This window comes from Octopus bimaculoides, chromosome 15, assembly GCF_046866305.1.
Source record: "Octopus bimaculoides isolate indiv1 chromosome 15, ASM4686630v1, whole genome shotgun sequence".
In the NCBI taxonomy this organism is placed as follows: Eukaryota; Metazoa; Mollusca; class Cephalopoda; order Octopoda; family Octopodidae; genus Octopus; species Octopus bimaculoides.
In genome coordinates, this window is record NC_142942.1 from 3,530,416 (window position 1) to 3,544,179 (window position 13,764).

Genomic DNA, 13,764 nt, shown 5'->3' on the forward strand with positions numbered 1-13,764 from the left:
ATTTTTGGGAGATACGATCTGTGGTCCATTCTAAGATCTGTGGTTTTCAGTTCTTTGGTTATTCTCATTTTCATAGTATCGTAATTATTAGGTTTCCCTTCGTTATTCCCAGGCTTTAGATTTGTTTTACCTTCCTTTTCATTCATATGTTTGTCTGTTGTGTTCTGGATTGGTGCTTTTTGTACACTATTATACATCTCTTCGGTCTGGGTTTGTTGTTTTTTTGTTTACTTCGTTTTTAATGGAAATGTTATGTTTATCCTCGTGTTTTGCTATCTCAGTGTTTATATTATTATTTGTCATTGCTGTGTGACTACTATCTAGATTTTCGTGATGTATTTTTCCTTTCAATTGTTCTATTTCTATTTCTGACATCCTTTTTGCTTTTAGAATATATCTTCTTATGTTAGCTAATTTGTTAGGGTTCATTGTTTTATCTAGGTCTTTATTTACATTATTTTTCTTCCATATTTTATATCTGTGTTGTTGCGTTTTCGTTTTTTGGGTAGAGCACTGCTGTGAAATAAGCGTGTAGGGTCGAAATGTATTCCTCACGTGTCCATTTATGCTGTTTTGGTTTTGTTTGCGGGACATGAGGAACAACGTCCGGCCCTTTATTTTGACGGTCATCGTTTTCGTAGGGTACCGGTTCGTTCATTTCTGTTGTCAGATTGTTTTGTACGTTCAGATCTTCGTACTTTTTGCGTAACAAGCTTACAGTACGCACTTCTCGGTTGTTATTCTTGGGTGAAATAATACCCGTGTTATTGAATCTGTTTGTAATTTTTTTTGTACATGGTGTTTCGGATCGGAGATGGTCTGATTTTGATTAAACACGTGTGTTTACGATCGCTGTGCGGGTAGTGGAGGTATCAAGTTAAAATACATCATTATATTTGGAAAAATAGAAATAAATTTCAATGAGTATTACTTACTCGGGTATAGTCCAACCCTTTGTCAGCTATTTTTGGCTCCATGCGATGTCTTTATTTCCGATGTTTTTGGATAAATTTCGGAGCAGTGATATATCGTTCTCACATGTTAAACATCCCTATTATTATTATTATTATTATTATTATTATTATTATTATTATTATTATTATTATTGTTGTTGCTGTTGTTGTTGTTGTTGTTGTTGTTGTTGTTGTTGTTGCTGTTGTTGTTAGTATAATTTTAACCTCACAGCTTTTTTCTAAGGATGAGGGAAGTACTTGTCAGCACAGTCTGTTGGATATCTCTGAGACATGGTTCTCCTTGGATATTATCTACATGCTTCTGACATCTCTTTATTATCATACATAGGGCAATTACAATAGCATGAATAGTTTCGCTTTAGGATGCCACTTCTTTTGTATTTCATTTTCCAGGTCCTTATATTTACATAATTTCTCAAATTCCTTTACAGATATATTTTCATCAGTGGGAACACATACATCTATACGTCTAGAAGTATTGTCTTCTCATCTTTAATGGCTATGTCTAGTCGATTAGACTGGGTTTTTCTGTCAATGTTGACTGGAAAATACCAAAGGATAGTTACAATTTTACCTTCAACGACTGACTCAGGATGATGTTCATACCAGTAAGCAGGACTGCTGATTTTGTAGTGTTTACATATTTTCCAATGTAAAAACTGTCCTACACCATCGTGATGATTTTTGTATTCGTTTAATATCAGTACAGGCCAACCCGAGACGAGATGGTCTATTGTTTCATCGAATGTGTCAAAGAATCTTCATTTAGGGTAAGAACGGATTTGAAGAACGTTAGCCTTTTAGTTTTTGGTAAGTATGCTTGGACCTAGTGCCACAACTATAAGACCTTCATTCTCTGCTTTCAGTCCTGAAATTTTCAGTCACTGATAGGATGTTGCTTGGTCTATATCAGCATTTCGACTTCGAAGTAAATGCTGTCAATTCAGAGGCTACTGTCTCATCACTGCTGAATTTGTTTTTGCCCGTTCTTTTTGGAGCCTGTTTGATCCTTTTTCTTGTTTTGTGGCAGTGGTTTCAGGTTCTTCATCTAATTCGGGGTTATTATGTGTTAAGTTGTAAGCTTCCTTGACAATAGAATGTGATTTTTTGCTGCGTTTGTGTTTGCACACAAGTCGCAGCATCCAGTCCTCTGTACTAGATAAGTACCCGTTCATTTCTATTGTGGAGCGCAGTTCAATCAACATCATTCATCCCCCCCCCCCCCATTACTTCTCGGTAGATACAGACGATCAACATCTGCTTTCTGGTGGTGCATGTTCTTTAAAGTTAGTAGTTTCCTGTCTTCCTGCCCATGCGTTGAAGCTCACTAAGGTTCTAGTTAATGATGTTAAAACTGTATTGTACTACTGGAAGTGCCAGGGTGTTAATGGCGTCGATGCGATTTTTTGAGTTTAATTCAGTTTTTTTATTATCAGTCTTACTCTCCTATAATACTACATTCTTTTTTTTTTTCCTTCATAGTAGCATGTTGTCTACTATCTCCTTCGTTGATCCCCAAGTATTTGTAATTTCTTGTGGGTGAAGGTCGTTGGTGTTTAATTTAATAGACGTTGTTTGTTTGAATTTGCCTCTTATAAAAGTTACTTTAGCACATTTCTCAAGGCCAAAATCCATCCCGATGTCATTGCCGTACTCTTTAACAATTGTTAACATCCTTACTAACTCTTTCTCATTTCTAGCAAACAGCTTCAGATCGTCCATATATAACAGATGGTTTGGTATAATATACTTTGCACCCATACCTGGTGTTATACACTTCGTTTGAGAGTGGGACCATGCAATGCAAAGCAGTAATGGGGAGAGGGAGTCACGTTGAATGATGCTTCATTTCATGTTGCTTCATTTCAAGATGCTTTATTTCATAATGCTTCATTTCATTAATGGTTCATCCCATTACTATGGTGTAGAAGGAGACGTGAATCCCACTTGTCTATGCTACCTTGTAAGAATTTGGAGACGACAGGAGAGATCTTATATGTCTCGACGACCTTGAGTAGCCAATTATTTGGGACACTATCAAACGCTTTCCTGTAGTCTGTTCATGTTATACGCAGGTTTTTCCTTTTGCTCCGGCAATTATCTTCAATAATTTTATTTATGAGTAATTGATCTTTGCATCCATGAGAATTGCTTTTACAACCTTTTTGAGCTTATGGAAGGATAGATTTCTGTTCAAATAAGTGTATATTCTTTCAGTTAGTATAGATGTGAGGATCTTGTATGTGGTATTGTGACATGTTATTGATCGGTAGTTCTTTGGATTTTTCGTGTCTTCGGTTTTTGGTAGAAGGTATGCTCTTCCTTCGGTCAGCCAGGCAGATATTTTGTCTGGGTTCTGTATGACATCAGTTAGGGATATAGCAAAACGTTGGTGTATTTCTGTCAAACAATTCAGTCAGAAGTTAGGAATCCGCTCCAGTCTTATGATTTTCCATTTGTGAGACTTTCTTAGAACACATCTTAGCTCTTCTACTCCTATTGCTTCCCATTTCTGCTGTTCAACTTCATCCAGTCTCACTTTCTACGCAGTGAGCTTCAGCATCACATTCTTGTTTGTTGCTCCATATCTTCTTTCACAGAGCTCTTCCCTTTCCTCACTCTTAGGGGCATCCTTTACTTCTATCTTACGTTTGCCAATTTCCCTGTAAAATATATTTGCATCTGTCTTGAGTACCTTGTTTTATCGATAAGATTTGATTCTTTTTCTCGTACCTTCTGAGACTTTCGGCTTTCAGTTGTATTCGTTGTTTCATTATTTCGTTGGTTGCAGGGATGTTTATAAATATCTTTGATTTTATATATTTGCTTCAGATTTTTACTTTGTTTCATTTTAACCTTAAATAACATGAGTTTATTTAAGGTTATTAGTTCATTTCCCTTATTTCTTAACATCTGTCTAAGAGCAACATTATATATCATGATTATGTTGTTATTTTTTATGTTGTTTGAGAGCTTTGGTAGCGGTTCTCTATTGATCATGTCAGTAAACTTAGTCTTGCTGATTTCTCTCATAATATCTTCTTTTGCTTCTATGATCTTCTCTTTATTATTCGCCTCAAATTCTGTGTCATATCTATTCTGGTGTTCTTGAGGTAGGTCTACTTTCTCCTCTTTTCCCGCATATCCGTTCTCCGTTATTCCTTCTTCAGCTTCCTCGTTGGAACGTACTGCTCGTACACTGGGTTCCGTGCATCTGTTACCTATTTCCTCTGCATTGTTGCTGTTTTCATTTGGCCCACCATGGGATATTTGTTATCCTAATTTGGCTAATTTCAGCGTCAGTTAACCTTTATTCTTAATGATGTCTCTAAGTACATTACTTAATTTATTCGCGTCTATATATCTGCTTACTTCTAACTTATTCCATGAGCGCGTGCTCTACGAAACGAGTGGATCAAGGATATTCGATGCGCCCGCCTGGCAGATGCGCATCGTGGTAACAAAACCACAATTCCGATACGTACACCAGCTGAGCAATTCCAGGCAAATGTATGAAGCCTTTCGCTAGCACTTTGCTCGGTTGTTCGGAGAGAGTGACAAGGTGAAGATGGTGGAATACTTCAATCCCTACCCCGAAAGCTTGCTGCGTCTCTCGACGGCCGAGGCTAAGCGCTTTGAAGGGTAGATAACCTCAGGAGAAATTCAGGATGCCCTTGTCGGCTGTATGAGCCGCAAGTCACACTGTTTAGATGGTCTGCCCTATGAACTTTACGTTAGCATGCCAGACTTGTTCTTCGATCTCCTGGAAACGCTCTACTGCAACTGGCAACAGAGTGGGAATTTTCCCAGTTCTGTGAGTCAGGGCGTAGTGATACTGATTAGGAAAGACAAATATAAGAGGAACACATTAGATAACTTCAGGGCCATAACTCTCCTTAACACAGAGTTTAGGATTTTGGACAAAGTATTAGCAAAGAGTTGGCTTTTGTCATCGAGGATTTGTTGGGGGTGGCGCAAACCTGCGCAAACCTGCGCAAACCTGCGCAAACCTGCGCAAACCTGCGCAAACCTGCACAATCCCGATTGGGTCCATACACGACAATCTCGTCTTCATGCGATACATCATAGAAAGGGTAGGGTGCAAACCTGGTTTCGGTGGGGCGCTGATCAATTTAGATCAATCGAAAATATTCGATGGGATCGACCATCTATATCTAGAGGCTGTCCCCAAATCGACTGGCTTCGGCCCCGTCTTCAGAGGTTGTATCATTGCAATGCACACCGGCACCTGTTCGGTGGTGAAAGTTAATGGCCACCTCTCGGAACCTTTTCAGATTTCCTGATCGGTCCGGCAAGGGTGCCTTGTCACCTCCCTTCTGTACGTATTGACAATTGAGCCTTTACTGCGGAAGGCAGTCGGCCTGTGTTGGCATATGCAGACGACATCACCGTGATGTTGTCGGGCACCTCAGAAATCGAATTAGTCGGCACATCATTAGAGGAATATGAAAAGTTGGCGGGAACAAAACTTAAGCCATAAAAGTCGGTGGGCTTGCAACTCGGCATCAGGAGCGGCAAATCTATGCCATCCAGCAGCGTCATTGCGCGCTGGACGGACGGACCGGTAAAGCTGCTGGACTTTGGTTCGGACCAGACCTTCATATGGATAAGAATTGGGACGAGGTGACTAGCAGTGTAGCCAGTCCCACCCATAAATTGACTGGGAGGAAGCTATCACGAAAATGTTGGGCAGAGGTGACGAATGCGTACATCGCGTCCGTCATCTACTACCACTTGACCGTCGTGCCTTGCCCTCAATCGCGCCTTGCCAAGTTAGAGCCCCTCTTCTTCAAATTCTTGTGGAGGGGACAGGCTCCATTGGTGCGATTGTTCATATACTGTCAACACCCTCTACGTGGATGGCTGGGCATGCTGTGGCTCGTAATGCAGACATACGCTGAGGCTGCAGCATTTCCACACATATTCTGCCTAAACGGTGAACAGGTGTGGTCGTCGTCGTTTCTCAGACAGGCCTTTCCAGAGCTCATCTCCTTGACTGAGCTGCAGTACTGGGCCAAGAAGAGACCGACGCAGGGTGACTGGTATCTGGAATGTTGCCAGGCACTCACTGCCCTCTACCAATCAATCAGGCAATGCGATCAGTGGAATATCCTACTCCAGGTGGTGACGACCCACATTTGGTAACTTCCATTGTTATATTCCTTCTATTGCTATTGTTTTAATTGTGTACTCGTTGTTTATGTGTAAAATTCCCACTGTCTATGTCTACTGTATTGTCCCCTATATGTCGGCCCTAGTACCAATAAATGAAATAGTAATAATAATAATAATAATAATAATAATAATAATAATAATAATAATAATAATAATAATTATTATTATTATTATTATTATTATTATTATTATTATTATTATTATCATCATTAATGTTGTTGTTATTATTATTATTATCATCATCATTATTATTATCATTTGCTGTCTATGTTTGATGTGTTATTTGAATTACTTAACGACCTGAAGTATTTTACTACTGGGGAAGTGTTTTCTAAGACTTGCTAGTATACGCATAACTTTGGATAATTTGGCATTTATCCATACAGGCTTTGGACAAAGAAACAAGAGATTTGCCATCTTTTTCATACATATCTTTTTCTCTTCTTCACCTTCCATAGCGTTGAAAATGGCTCTCGAAAATATCGAACAGCTGAACCAAAAGTAAATTCACAATGAACAAAATAACGCCGTTTCTAAACAGAAACAAATAAATATAAGGATAGTAATTTTAATTGTAGGCCAAGATATTAGTGTTGAACATGAGCTAAACAAAAACATTTTGAAGAGACAAAACTGTTAGCTCGAGTGGAATGTTATCCACATCATAAGCGACACTGACACATCCACACTATGCCGAAGGAGAACATTACTCTTGTTAATGGCCTCTTCAATATGAATGTTTTCCCCGGTGTAAAAGTTGATAAGGTGGGGAGATGGCACGAAGAACAGTTTCTATTTCTCTTTGTCTATATATATATCTTTATCTGTCTCTGACTCTACTTCACGCATGCATCCAGGGGTGAGAAAAAGAGTTTCCTATCTCTATTTCTTCAAAATAAAAGGGGAATTCAAATACCATCGAAAAAATAACTGAGAGATTCTCTCTCCGATGTGTGGGAAACATCATCACTTTTCTGAACCAGCAGTAGCAGCTGCAACAACAGCACCATCAGTTACAGCAACAACAACATCAACAACTGTAACTGCTACAAAGGCAAGAAAATGTAAAGAATTGGCAGCGTCGCATCCACTATTATTACCTCCACTGCAAACCGAACAACCATCGCTAAAATATGTAATGTTGACAACAATAAGACCACCAACAACAACAAGAGCTGCAGCATCAGCAGCAGAAACAACAGAAACAAGAACAAAGCTATCAACAAAACAAATTAAAGATAGGGAAGGCAGCAGCAATACTGATAACGAAAAAGGTGAATACAATAAAATTCAGACCAACAGCAGCACCCAACCACTACTACAAACACTATCACATCCACAAGATTTAACATTAACTCCTTTGTTTGATAATCCTTTCTGCTATAGGCACAAGGCTATCCATTTTGGGGGATGGAGCAAGTCGATTATATCGACCCCGTTGTTAAACTGGTCCTTATTTCATTGACCTCGAAAGGATAAAAGACGAAGTCGACCGCGTCGCTTTTCGAAATCACAACGTAAAGGCAACCGAAATGCCGCTAAGCATTTTTTTTCCGATGAGCTAATGATTATGTCAGCTCGCTGCCCCTCTGCAATAAATTTTAGCAGGTGAAACTATAATAATGATGTTGATAATAGTAATAATAATTATATTAATAGCAATATCGGTTTTATTGTTACCGATGAGACTACGTTTAACAATGTTATTTCGCAGGTATGTCATTTCTGGTCAGTGTATTAGTGCAATGACAGTAAATATAACACCTGCACTAGAATTCGACAAAAGTCTGTAGCAGATGATCAAGAAGAAACTAACGATGTTAGTGCTAGAGCATCTTACTTAAAACGGACTCAAATGACTACTATGAATTGTAGGTATATATTTATGTGACAGCCACTAATACACTAACATGGATTAAGAGACTCTACCACTACCTAACATTGAAACGGAAATAGCAAAAATGCATTTTGTAACAGAATACTATTACCCAGATACACGTTTTTCTACACGATAGCGCACTGAAAACAACAGTCTCTTCGACAATATGTAATATATTGTTGTAAAAGACATGCAAAAGATAGAAGATTCCTGCACAAAATAATAAATAGACTAATAAAAGTATATAATCCTTACAGGAAAATTAACAAAAGTATTACAGTATTATGATTTAAGACAAAATGAACGATGAGCAACCATAAGTGAAAGTACATGAATGTATCAAACAAAATATATCTGCTGAAAATAATATACTAGACAGATATCTCAATAAGCATTAGAAGAAAACAATACAGTGTAAATAACTCAAAAATATTCTGTATGACAAAAGGTGGTAACAAGATAGAGTTTAATAAGATTCCGACTAAAGAAACATTAACAACATTTTGGAAGAAAATTGAACATAAGTTATGTATAACAAAAGCAATAAATGCTTTTAAAATGCAACACCAATAGAAACTGAAAAAACATTTTCCCCAAACATTTGAGTTTTGCTTAAAACTGTTTCGGCAGCTGGCTTTGAAACACCCATTGGGGCTGTCGCTTGGCATAATCATACTGCCCTACGAGGTTATAGCTATCTTCAAAACAATTTTCAGCGATATAGACCAAACGCCTAGATGCCTACTTACTGGCAGCACAAAACAAATTATCCCCAACAGTCTAACTACTAAATATTGGTTTCAAATTTTGGCACAAGGCCAGCAATTTCAAGGGTGAAGTAAGTCGATTCCATCGACCCCAGTGTTAGGCTAGTACTTATTTTACCGATCCCAAAAGGATGGAAGGTAAAGTCGACCTCAGTGGAATTTCAACTCAGAACCTGAGAACGGACGAAATGTCGCTAAGTATTTCGTCTGGCTGCTAACAATTCTACTACCTCGCCGATTTTCTATCCAGTAAATATTGGCACAATTCTTGTCCGCCTGTAATTTATAAATCACTGATCTGAGGCTCTGTTCACTTATCTGACGCTCGTCTACTGGATCGAATGTGTAGTATACAATCATAAGTCCTTCATCTCAGAATCATCAGCAACCATTAAGATAGTGGAGTCATGCAGGTCTGACTTGCCATATAGGCAAACAGGCATATGTCTCACAGCTATACATCACTTCACAATTTCACGACAGAATGGACTTCATTAAAACAACAATAAAGAATTATTAGACAGGTCTACGGTTACTATCAACATCATAAATCTAAGCTCCGACTTAACATCATTACATTCCAAGGACTCGCTCTTTTCAGTTTTTAGTGTGCTTGTTTCCTAGCTGTTAATTAATAAAACTATTCCTAATTTAAATACAAAGAAGGAGGAGAGTCAACAGCATTTACTAACTTGTCTATAGGGAATACCTATACTATGAAATGACACTAACTTCACAATCACCTCAGTAACCTCAGTATTAAAAGCAACTAAGCATGTATATTACGATTTCTTTTGGATCATAGAAATAACGGAAACCTACAATAAAACAAAGCAGATCGTTTAAAATTCTAGAGCGTGCGTGTACTCCACATTATTTTGCTACTAAATGTTTAAAATACGCTATTTTTCAACTGCATGTTAATGCAGCTATGTTAATGCAGATACACTAATTTCATTCGTTTCCAATATGCTGAGAAAGAAAATTTCTTTTAATTCTAGAAAAGACCTCAAAATTTTATCCGCGTCTCTATTCTTCCTCACTTGATCTCCTTCTGCTCTAGAATTCTTTTTCGCTATATCTTTACTAAGCGTTATCGATAGTTGCCCTTTTCAAAACCAGCCACAATCGGTTGTTGAGGATTATCCTCGTCAACCTCTTTAGTCAAAATGAACTTGCTGAGGAAGGCAAGTTCGACTTCCAGCAATGGGGACCCTGCCTATTCACCCTAACTTGATCAGCAAATCACAAATTTTGTTTGGTGTAGTCGACAGATTGGAATTGTGATACTCTAGGCTATTCTTATCTGCTGATCTAGAGAATACTCTATCACCTACACCCATATATTTCAAACGTGCATCCAAAGCAGGTTTCTAATCACCTACTAACACTAAAGAGCAGGACGTTTAAAGGAAAACGATTTCACAACTGAAGAAATCTGACCTGAAAGTACACCCTTTACAGCCGTACACATCCAGGATAATCAACGTACCGTCGATTTCCAGAAAGGTCAAGAGTACTCCAGTTCATAATCCAGAAGAAAAAGATGTCACTTATCTTAGTGAATTTTTCCTGTGTCAAACTCACTGCTTAGTGTGGTGTCCAATAGGAAAACAATGAGTAGACTGTTCCAGGCCGAAATGTTGGGGTCATGTCATGTTGTAAACTTATTTTCCTTCATCAGTTAATTCGCAGCCATACGAATTTCACTTCTCAGAAACCTCCACTGTGCTTTCATTGAAAGTCCTTACTTCTGTCCCTGTCTTCACTGTGTGCTATGCAAGATAGCATTTCTGTGTTCTCTATGTTGAATATCACAAAGTGCGATTGTGGGTGGAGTGTATTTAGCTGGTGTTGTTTTGTGCTTAGTTCCTTTACTTTTATTTATTTGTCTTGCTTTCGGTGGCCCTTTACCTCATTACCAGAGTTATGATCGGAAAACTCGGAGTCGGGTAAGAGAAAGAGCATCTCTTTTGCGCGTGTAAAAGAGTATTTGCACATAGTACGGAATAAAGACAGCCGGGGAGAGATTGCTGGGTTGGAATACCATCTGCGTGGTGATTCTTGTCAATCATTATTTTTGCCACATTAGCTGTCATTAGTGGCGAATTGAATATCCGTGTAATTATTGTTGCTACTCTTATTGTTTCCATAGAGTATGCTACGGTTATGAGTGTTGTCGTTATGATTGCTGAGATTATTATTGTTGGTCAGAAGTTATTACTATTGCTATTGCTCCTGTTTATGTACAATCTTGCCGTTGTTGGAGAGATGGTCTCGTAAGCAGAGTGGGCCCTCCTTACTTTTTTCTTATTTTTGGTTGTGGGGGCAGAAAAGCTCTGAAATTATCTATTGAGCCATAGCTGTTCTTTCAGGGTCCTCTGCTCTACACTATTCCTCTTAGTTCCGTTCCATTCAGTTGGGAGGTATGTGGTCCTTTCTTGATGATCTGCCTTTACGATGAAAAAACATAATCCGTGATCCAAGCTAGTTTTCCTCCTTTTCTTCACGTTAAGTAAAGTTTCTTTCTCCTCCAATAAAATGTATGCCAATATCTCTCAGAGACAGCTCTAGTGGGACCTGTGGTAGTGTTATATTTCTACATAAATACATGAAGATAGTGAATTCCTCAGTATGGTAGGCGAACGCTGAAATTTGCATTGCTGGAGCTCCAATCTTAAATCAGACCTCTATGCGGCTAAACTTCTTTGTTTAGATATATGTTCGATATCAGTCCTTAGGTCACGAAGGGACCACTCTACTTAAGTGTTAGTGGCCGGTATGCGGTGACGAGGTTTTAAACTCTTTCGGTGATATATAACGGCCTTTCTAGCAGCTACAGCTAGAGATCTTGCCGTTTAACTGTTAATTTTCCTAAATGCAACGGCTCGTTGTAATGTATCCCTTTTATCTTTTAGCGATATATTGTATTATTCCCCTGTGGAGACTGCTTCGGCAAAAGAAGCCATGATATTGTGGCTGTTATCGCTAACGTTGCAAATATCCCACAAATCCTACCTTATAATCTTAGTAAGAAGCAGAACATTGAATAATATACGCTGAACCCGAAAAATGAACGGTATTGTAACAGCTGGTTTGCCTTTGATCCTATTGTTCTTTATCAGAGCTGATCTGGGTAAACAATAAAAATAAAAATAATAAAGTGATTGGGTTAGTGATAGCAAAAAATTAATGCAAACTAGATGTTATTCACAAACGTGAAAAAGTTGTCTCCAAACTATATCAATCCCTTCTGAACAACAGTACATTGTTCGGAAAAAAAATAAAAGGAAGAGCAATCAAGTTATGAAAAGCTATGGAATCTTGTAAAAATCATATGTGAATATGTGATACAGAGCTATTAACTATTCACATAATAACAGCAAGATTACGAGAGCAAATAGTAATATAAAGTAATACATCTAGCAAATATTCAAACCCACACATCTCACACCGAAGTAAATACAGAGATGTACAGCAGTAGAAGCGTTGAATAATAGTAATAATAACAACAACAGCAGCAGAAGTAGAAGTAAATACAACAACAACGACAACAACAACAACAACAACAACAACAACAACAACAATAATAACAACAATAATAATAATAATAATAATAATAATAATAATAATAATAATAATAATAATAATAACGAAATATATAAAAAAAAGGCAAATAGATGAGGACACATTAATAAAGATAAAAAGAGCCCAGGCGATGCATTTCAGCACTTTTAGATATTTAAGAAAATAGCAATACAAGTTCCCTCGTGCAATCAGCGTAGCTCCCTTTATATGAATTGAACACATCAAACAAACGCAAAAAACAGTGCGTGCATAAATGGCGTATGTAGATGAGATTTGTGCTGCACTGCATAAGAAACAGCACATTGAAAGGAGATTTTAAAAAATAATACAATAATGCCTGTTTCAACTACACATCTGACAAAATATATCTAATGGAAAGTTGGAAAGTAGTAGCGTTTCTATACTTAGTTGTTTATTTTGGTTATTTCACTTATTTTATTTTTCATTCCATCCACAAGTCAGCTTCTTTACATATGTGTGTAAGTGTGTGTGTGTGTGTGTTTGCGTTTCGATGTGTGTATGGATGTGGCTTGGTCTCATGCGTGAGTGCCTGTGTGCGCGCGCATGTGTATGTCTGTGTGTGTGTGTGTGGATGGGTGGTGGGTGTTTGTGTGTGTGTATGTGTGCGTGCATTTTATTAATACGTTTCCACGTCAAGATCTCTGCTGTCAAAGTGAAATTCTGATCGTTTGACAGATATTTTAGTGTTAACACATTTCCGCCGGAAATTCGGGATTAATCGCGATCACTGTGAACATGTTTTTCTTTCTGTATATCCTCACTGCACTCCTTCTCTCCCTCTCTCTCTCTCACACACTCTCTGTCCCACTCTCTCCATCTCCTTACCTCTTCCTTTCTCTATATATCTATCTATCTGTCAGTCTATCTATCTATCTATATATATTGTTCATACATATACACACACGCACACACGCACACACAAACACTCATACACACACACACACACACACACACACACACACACACACACACACAGAGTCTTTCAGCGGATCTTTTAGACCAACTTATTTATGTGTATATATAGGTGCAGGCGTGGCTGTGCGGTAAGAAGCTTGCTTGTCAACCACATAGTTTTGAGTTCAGTCCCACTGCATGGCACCTTGGGTTACTGTCTTCTACTATAACCTCAGACCGACAAAAACCTAGTGGGTGGATTTGGTACACAGAAACTGAAAGAAAACCGTCGCAGCGGGTGTGTAGTAAGTAGCTTGCTTACGAACCACCTGGTTCTGGGTTCAGTCCCACTGCGTGGCACCTTGGGCAAGTGTCTTCTACAATAGCCTCGTGCCGACCAATGCCTTGTAAGTGGATTTGGTAGACGGAAACTGAAAGAAGCCTG